This window comes from Coptis chinensis, chromosome 7 (assembly GCF_015680905.1).
Source record: "Coptis chinensis isolate HL-2020 chromosome 7, ASM1568090v1, whole genome shotgun sequence".
In the NCBI taxonomy this organism is placed as follows: Eukaryota; Viridiplantae; Streptophyta; class Magnoliopsida; order Ranunculales; family Ranunculaceae; genus Coptis; species Coptis chinensis.
In genome coordinates this window covers 51,126,711-51,135,000 of record NC_141462.1, presented here as the reverse complement: position 1 = coordinate 51,135,000, position 8,290 = coordinate 51,126,711, and positions in this window count along the sequence as shown.

Genomic DNA, 8,290 nt, shown 5'->3' with positions numbered 1-8,290 from the left:
GGAAGTGTTTGGTAAAGATCCAAGAGCAATTTTGATAACAACAGATAGACAAGCTAGCAAAAAGGCAAGCTCTTCATGTCAAAATGTTTGATCCAAATTCAAACTCCAACTCATGCACATGGACATATTTCTTGAACTTGAAGTGAAGAGCTAGACATATTACATAAGTACCTGCGAAATATTTTCAAACTCTGGTGGGTCACGTGCATAAACCTCCAACTTTTCCTCCATAATCTTATGCGCCCTCGACTCTTCATCAAGTCGTTGCATCACTAGTTTGAAGTTTCCATCTGTTGTTTCACGCTTTCTCTTTTCTTCTTCAATAATTCGATTGTAAGGAGCTACGGCATGTACAACTGCCTTTGAAACACCAGTTCCTAATCCTCGAACTCGGCCCTTGCCATCACGACCTAAAACCAAACCAAAGAGCAAATAAATGAACAAATTCAGACAAGAATTACCCTAACAATACTGCATATAAGATATTGTGCAGTTTAATTAAGCGTGAATCAGTAACATATTTGTCTTTTGATGTTTCGAATATCGATTATAAGGTCCAGTACCAATTTCTCTTGGGAATAGAAGTGGGAATTTGCCCAAGTTCAATCCAACTTCATTTCATTGGTGTAATAGCTTATAGCTATTATGCGCCGCTCATACCTTTAACTTTTTACCTGATCAGATTGGTGTAGTAGCTTATAGCTATTATGCGACCGATTAAGCAGCACTTAAACTGCATAGATAAGATACATATACCATGTGATGGGAAAAAGAATCTATACAAACAACAAGCATCATAGAAATTGAACACATAGACCTAGTGTGCGACAAAGTAGGTCCCATATGAAAGAAACCAAACAGTGGACTCATTTAAACATTCAAAGCCAGACCACGTGCATTTACATGTACCACTACTTATGCAAGGGAAAACTAAAGGTTTAAAAGGATATACCTTTGCCACAGGGTCATTATCTAAATCTTTATTTCCCAAGAAAGGGTCAAGACTCACAAGCCGCTTGATTTCATCCTATAAACAAAAATTATAATCATATACAATAATCTAAATGCAAATGACTTCAGTGTAAAGTAAAACAGGAACCTTCCGAAGTAAAACATGAAAACAGATAAAGAACAATACATAAGGTAAACCTTACCAGACTAAGCTTCACTGCTGGAAAACAGGAACCATCCTTGCTTGTATGTGTAGCGACAAATATCTGCGTCCTTGTGACCTTACCATCCGGACTTTCCTTAATCTAAAACGAATAAACAAACCCATAAGCATATAACATTACTGCAATAAGTCTAGAAGATATTAGTAAATAATAAACAGTACCAGATCATCTTCAATCCTAGCACATCCATGTCTACCAGATGTGTGGCAACTTCATATTTTCCCTAGAAGACTTGCCTTTTTCTCACTTAATTTGCTCTTCATCCATCGAGCAAATTTCTATAAATCTTTCCCAATCTTCTTTCTTTATACGCTTTGGTATATTTTCTATACGCTCGGCATTAGTTGAATATGCATCATATACCTTCCGAAGTCTGTATTTCCATCCTTTCCAAGCTATGTTGGTTTTTAGTAAAACCCGGCCTTTCAAGATCGTGTAAGATCATACTCATCCTTAAATATGATACCTGAAAAAGAGAAAAATTTTCATTAAACTTTATAAGAAAAAAAATACCGAATTTAGAAATAAAGTATTGAACTTACTGAGACGTTTTCCCAAAGGTGTTTTTTTATTTCTTTCGTTTATTAGTAAATCAATATCTATAAGAAATTTATAATTATAACTATATGCCAGCTATAATCACATAATTCTTTATGTCACTAAAATATACTTGCATATGATCCCACTGGAATAATATCCAAAAGATTCAGGTCTCATGACACGTAAACCAAGACACTGGGTAAAGACCACATTCCATACACAATTAACTTTAGAACCTGCATCCAACTATATATGGTGCATTTTGAGAAATCCATCATGGATTCATAGCTTATAAAGCAGAGAAATGGCCGCAAACGGTTACTTGAAAAACTAAAAGTGCACTTACAGAGTGCTTCATGGGCTGTTAGCCGCTTTTGGGGGTCTCTTACAAGCATCTTCCTCACCAAATCTTTTGCACTTTCAGAGATACTAGGCCGGCCATGGATCTGATACAAAGTCAAGCTCCCCTTTTAAAACCTGTTCAAATATCCCCCGCTTTCGGTTTTACGCACCACGAGAAAACGTTCCAAGAAAATAAGTTGTGGTGTCTTAATAGGGCTTCCAAATTTTACAAGTTAGAACTTAGCAATCCATACAAATAGGTAAGGCAAGATATGCAAATCACGAAACTTACCATCCCAAAATGAAGGGACCCCACTTAATAATATGTATATGATTACCCCAGCACTCCAAACATCACATACTTGACCGTAATGCTTGAGCAGCACTTCGGGGCAACATAATAAGGGCTTCCAACCACATCAGTGAATGTTTCACCTGAAGTAATGGATCAGAAACTGATCAAACCTAAACAAGGATAGAAATATGTAGAGTTGATAACAAAGCAACATGTCTTTTATTATAATAAGTTAATAGTAAAATGAGAAGAATAAGGTGAATAGAAGAGAAGAGGTGGCAGTAGATACTAGAACACCCTCCAAAAAAAAAAATCTGAGTTTGTATTTGAAGTTTTACAATGGCAGAACTGCAAAAGGGGAACCAGTACTTCGCTATACGTATAAAGGATTAAAAAAAAAGACATTCAAAAGATCGAGTCAACGAGCCTACTAAAACTTTTGTGATAATCCTTGATAATAATGAACAAACAATTTGCAGAATTATGAAGAGGACAATAGTTTGGATTGTGACTCTACACTGAAAACGGTGTTAGCATTTCTATATTTTGTGTATGTGAGTGTGCGTGTCTATATCTGTGCATGTAGGAGGTGTAAAAATGTGGGTCTAGTAAGTTGTGTGTTGTAACTCTAACCACTATATTAGAGTGTATATAAGATATGTAGTAGTTCCAAGAACAAGCATCATATGAGTCAGCAAGTATTTAGATGCCATTAAATCGAAATTATTAGTTCTCTCGATCCACTATGAAACGTGATTTGATCCCACGCTTCTTGGACCATGGAGCTCTAGACCCTCGCATGCTTCTGTGTCTTCTACTGAAATTTGGAACACAGATTCCACAGGAAGTATGAAAATACCAACTCGGAAATAAATGGAGAAGACGGGCGAGACAAATTGAAAGTGTTAAGAAATTTAACTTGATCAAATGTAGAGGCACAATGTGCGGAAGATTTATTTGAATGATCTCTTCAGTCAGGGGAATGTGAAATTTCTGAAAAATTCTGTTTTGACATAGTGTACCTTTAATAAAACAAAGTATATTACAACTTGATCTATTAAGTTTAGACATTCACTGACCTGAGTTTCCTAATGATAGTCGTCAGTGTTAGCAAGTCGTTAATATGAGAACCTTCCATGAGCCTAATACCAACCACCTTCGCTTGCAAGGCACGCTTCACTTCCCCGCAAGGTCCACTAGATTCTGCAAAACGTGGATAGTTGATGAGACATAATCAACTCCAGAGAAAAAAACAAAGAAAGGGTTACTTTAAGTCTTTAACCCCAAAACAACACAACACGTAAGGAGAAGAAGAAGAGGGAATACCGGATGGCTATATAAGATTTCCAGAGGCCCGAGTATTCGCAGAGTCCGCTCTCTACAATCTGAAATCAAAGGAGAAAGCAAAGATGTTAAAAAGTGTTAACCTCAGGTTGGCTTACTCAAACTATATATGTATATGGTGATGTTAGGGTGTCAAGGTTTACTAGACTACTAGAGGCATACACCAAAATATGATTTCAAATGAAGCATGATGCAGCAGACCTCATCCATAGATTTTATTAATATAACTCACCAGCTTAATTATCTTATGCGACCTTGAGCATTTATGATTTTGTGCAGTTTCCCCCACTTTCCTTTGAGCTGGAAATTGAAAAACAAAATGCGAGTAGATACTTATTAAAGGACATCAGCTAAATAACACACACACACACAAAAGCAGAGTGCAATTGTGTATTTGTCATGCAATGTAGCAAAAAATCCAAAATACATGACCATCGATCATCAATGGAATGAGTATACTACTTTAAGATAATGACAACATTTGATGCAATTAAATGGTCTCACTAATCTAATAAAGTATTCCACTTTCGTCCAAAAACCATAACCATCGATCATCAATGGAATGAGTCTACTACTATACGATAATGACAACAATTGATCCAATTAAATGGTCTCACTAATCTAATACGACATTCCACTTTCAATTAAAAGACAATAATTGGTCTATTTCGTATTTTTTACTTGGACAAAAAAAATGTCTCAAAGAATGGTTGATAAGTGCAGAGAGTCCTACGGATGTGCCGGGTAAAGTCACGTAGATGATAGAAGTGAGCAGCTCTTGATAAAATTAACTACAAAAACATGGTCACCTTCACAAATTGCAATTAAGTTCCTCAAATCTTGAAAGTCTTTAGCTACTTCTTAAATTTGTTTTTCTAATGATGACCCTTTCGCATTCAAAAATGAACTTCAAACTCGGGCGACTTATACAAAAACACTTTCGTTAAAACTACACGTATTAGTAAAATCATCTTCCAAAATACCTCGGGATCATCCAAAAGCCGAAGAGGGCTAGAATCTCGATTCAACAAGTCTATGACAGTTTCATTGTAGATCTCCAAAGCAGAAAATTTAAGTACGTAATCCCTCTCTGGAGTCTTTGTTGAATCGATCAGAACCAGCAAAGATAAGAAAACCCTAACCTAGCGGCTGTGAGAGAGAATGAGAGGTTTTCTATATACCGAGCGCGATTTCTTTTCTTTTCGAAATTTCGATGTTGTTTTGGTTTTTTGGATTTGTAACTCTTCTCAAACGATTTTCAAGCGTTAGTAATTAATTCCGGAAATTCACCAAAATAAAGTAACGCTTTACAACATTGCTAACGCTTATATAGCGTTGGCAACTTACTAACGGTAAATAACCGTTGCAAAGCAAAAAAGGTGTGTGTTGCAAATATCCTATTATGGTGTAGTGTTCACAAATGTTTTGCATGAGCATCATTGGTTTGTACATAGCAGTCAGTTTCTGATACCAAGGTTAGAATAAAGAAGTTTCCAAATCTTGTGAGATCTAGCCAAAAGCCTCAACATAAGTGATTTCTGAGTGATGACACAAAGGAGTGACTATTTCGGGTAGAAAGATCACACGTCTACCTGCTTGATCACCATACAAAATCTTAGTAGAGAATTTAGGCATTCCTTCATAACTTGAAAAGCCCAACACTTCCAAACCCAACGTAAAATCCATTAGTAGCCCACTTGTCATTAAGCCTTTCCTTCACAACCATAACTACTTGACCCATACAAAAACTGTCACACCCCGAATTTCGACAGAATTCGGAAAAAACAACATTATATCCCGACTCTTCGATCTTCGAGGTGTGATGCACTCTCCACTTCCAAAAACCCATAAATAGTTTAAATATGTGGATAATTAAAAACCAATAAAAATTTTAACTTAAACAAAAGTCCTCTTCATTAAAAAATTCGCAAATAAGATTAGGTTACAAATCTCCTTTCAACAACTCTTATATTAAAATTACAAATGAAAATACCAAAAACATTGTCTAGACTGAAAATCTATATCACCTCAAGAGAAAACAAAACATATCCTGGAATGCAACGCTAACGCAAACCACAAGCATCAACCAACCTTCTTCAACAGTAAACCTGTCAAGACTTATCAACTATGTTCATTTAATGAACACACCCGATAAGTAAACATGCAAATTGGGTCAGCATTATAACAATGCTGGTGTGAGTAGTCCTAAAATAAAACATATACTTATACATATATATACACAATCCATAAGGCAGTTAGTTCCTCCACCGAGGCGCCTTAACTTTCAACAACTAATACGACATCCTTAAGTACAATAATTAAGGTAGGTAGTTCCTCCACTGAGGCGCCTTAGCTTCCCAACAATAATACAACGGCATGTAGTTCCTCTACCGAGGCACCTTAGGTTCTAACTAAACTACTAACCAGCCAAGCATATTTTATATTTACCGCATTTCATGCTCAATTACAGAGTGGTCGTCTCTACACAAGTAATTAGTTTGACCCACCCTTCTGCAAAACCATATACAATCATCTATCTAAAGGTATATCAATAACCCACATATTACCATAATTATATTATTTAAGGCTTTCTTTGCGTGTCTTTAAAATCACGTCGTATCTATGTCTTACCTAGTTTCTCTGGCTACCACAATCGCTTCTCAATGCCGAACATGTACATCCACATGCCTCCCCTTACATAATGAACAACTCCGTATGTACTACCCCCGGCGGGATGCCGCACACCAGGTAACCCTCACACGAAAGCCATTATGTAAGTACTGCCATTATTCGGCATAAAATATCGCGCATCTCGTTCTAATTTTGCGAACGGAATAATCAAGCCACCATTCGGCTAAACCAGAAGGGTCATTCAGCTTCACTGAAATGCCAGAAGGGCCATTCAGATTCACTGAAATGCCAGAAGGGCCAATCATATCACATACGCCCATCACAAGGGCCAAATCACATGAGTTGTGGTAGCTAGGTTCTAGGATTTTCGTTACGTAATTTATTCCAGTGTCATACATTTATGACTCATAATAATTCCACTATATCACATGCAGGTCAAATACCTTATTGCACTAAGCCACAATATTTAGAAATATCTCAATTATATCTCATAGCCACTTTCATTTTTTCACGTGCCAATATATTATTGCACTATGCCACACTCCCGTGGGAAATATCCACAAACACTCTACTACATCCTAGTAGCATCTCACAGATAAAATAATAGAGCGTTTATACATTTATTTCTCCAAAACTATTGCATTTAATATATATATCCCAACATATTATATAATGTCACAATTGCTTCAAACGTATTGCATACATTTTTATAGCGTTTTAGGAATATTATATCTCCTAAAGTTTCTATCTCGTCATGTGTCAAAATATACACAATATCAACGTCAAATTTTTCCTAGATACTGACAACCAAATTTATACAAGCTTCGACAATATTTTATTATTACATTTGTCCATATTCTTAAATATGTGAAAAACTGGAAAAATCAACATTCCACAGTCAACGGTCAAAGGTCAAAGTTAACGCATCATTGTCCAAGTCAAACTGTCGTTTCCATGTTCAACAGGTTCAGGGTCATAGCCATAGTTCATGGCTAAGGGCAAAGGTGTATGGTTCATGGGCTCATGACTAAGATAATGGTTCGGACCCAACTAGCCGAGCCCAAACCCCAAACCTTAGAACCCAAAAGTCTAAATGTTGAAAGACCCATTTGGATCTCTATTAAGTCCTATGGACTGGCCCCAAACAATATTAGAAACTGGCCCAAAACAGTTAAGTGGTTCAGCCCAAAGAAAGAAAAATATAACTGGCCCAAAACTTTACCTTGGTTCGGCCCAAAGAAATAAAGGAAAATTGGCCCAAAGACTAAAAATGAAAATAGCCCAAAACAACTAAACTAGAATTTGGCCCAACCAAACAAAACCAAAAGGCTTTGGCCCAAAGCCCAAGCCCAGCCAGTCATCTCCCTCACCAGCTCTCTTCCTCCACCACACCAGCTCACGCCGACCACCACCATCTCCCATTGCAACTAACCGAAACTACTCCTAAACACAAACCCTACAACTTTAATAAAAGCCAAAAACTCAATTCTTGAATTTAAAATCTTCAACCAAAACTAGATCTGGAAGCTTCTCGCCGCCATTAACGATTTCTCCAAGCTCCCAACCGCCCCCAACAGCACTCAAACCCCTCACCACAAGTCTACAACCTATCATTAGTCCACAACAAAACAAAAACAACAATAACCCACCAAAACAAAACAACATAATTTAAGGGCAATAAGATTCATGGGCTGGCGCCTCCATGAACGCCTGTTCATAGCTTCAACAGTCTACCCAATTTCAATCCAGACGTCCAACCAACACACCCACATACAAAACATAATAATAAAGGTTCAAATAGAAATACTAGCGATTTCTTGTTTGTTGGACTCAAGGACGCCCATTGACGCCTCCTTCGAAGCCCAAAGACAAGAACTTTTGTTTTCAATACTCTAATAACAACTAACCATATATACGTAACTCGGTTTAACACTAACGACAATACCCACGAGGAAGAACGAAC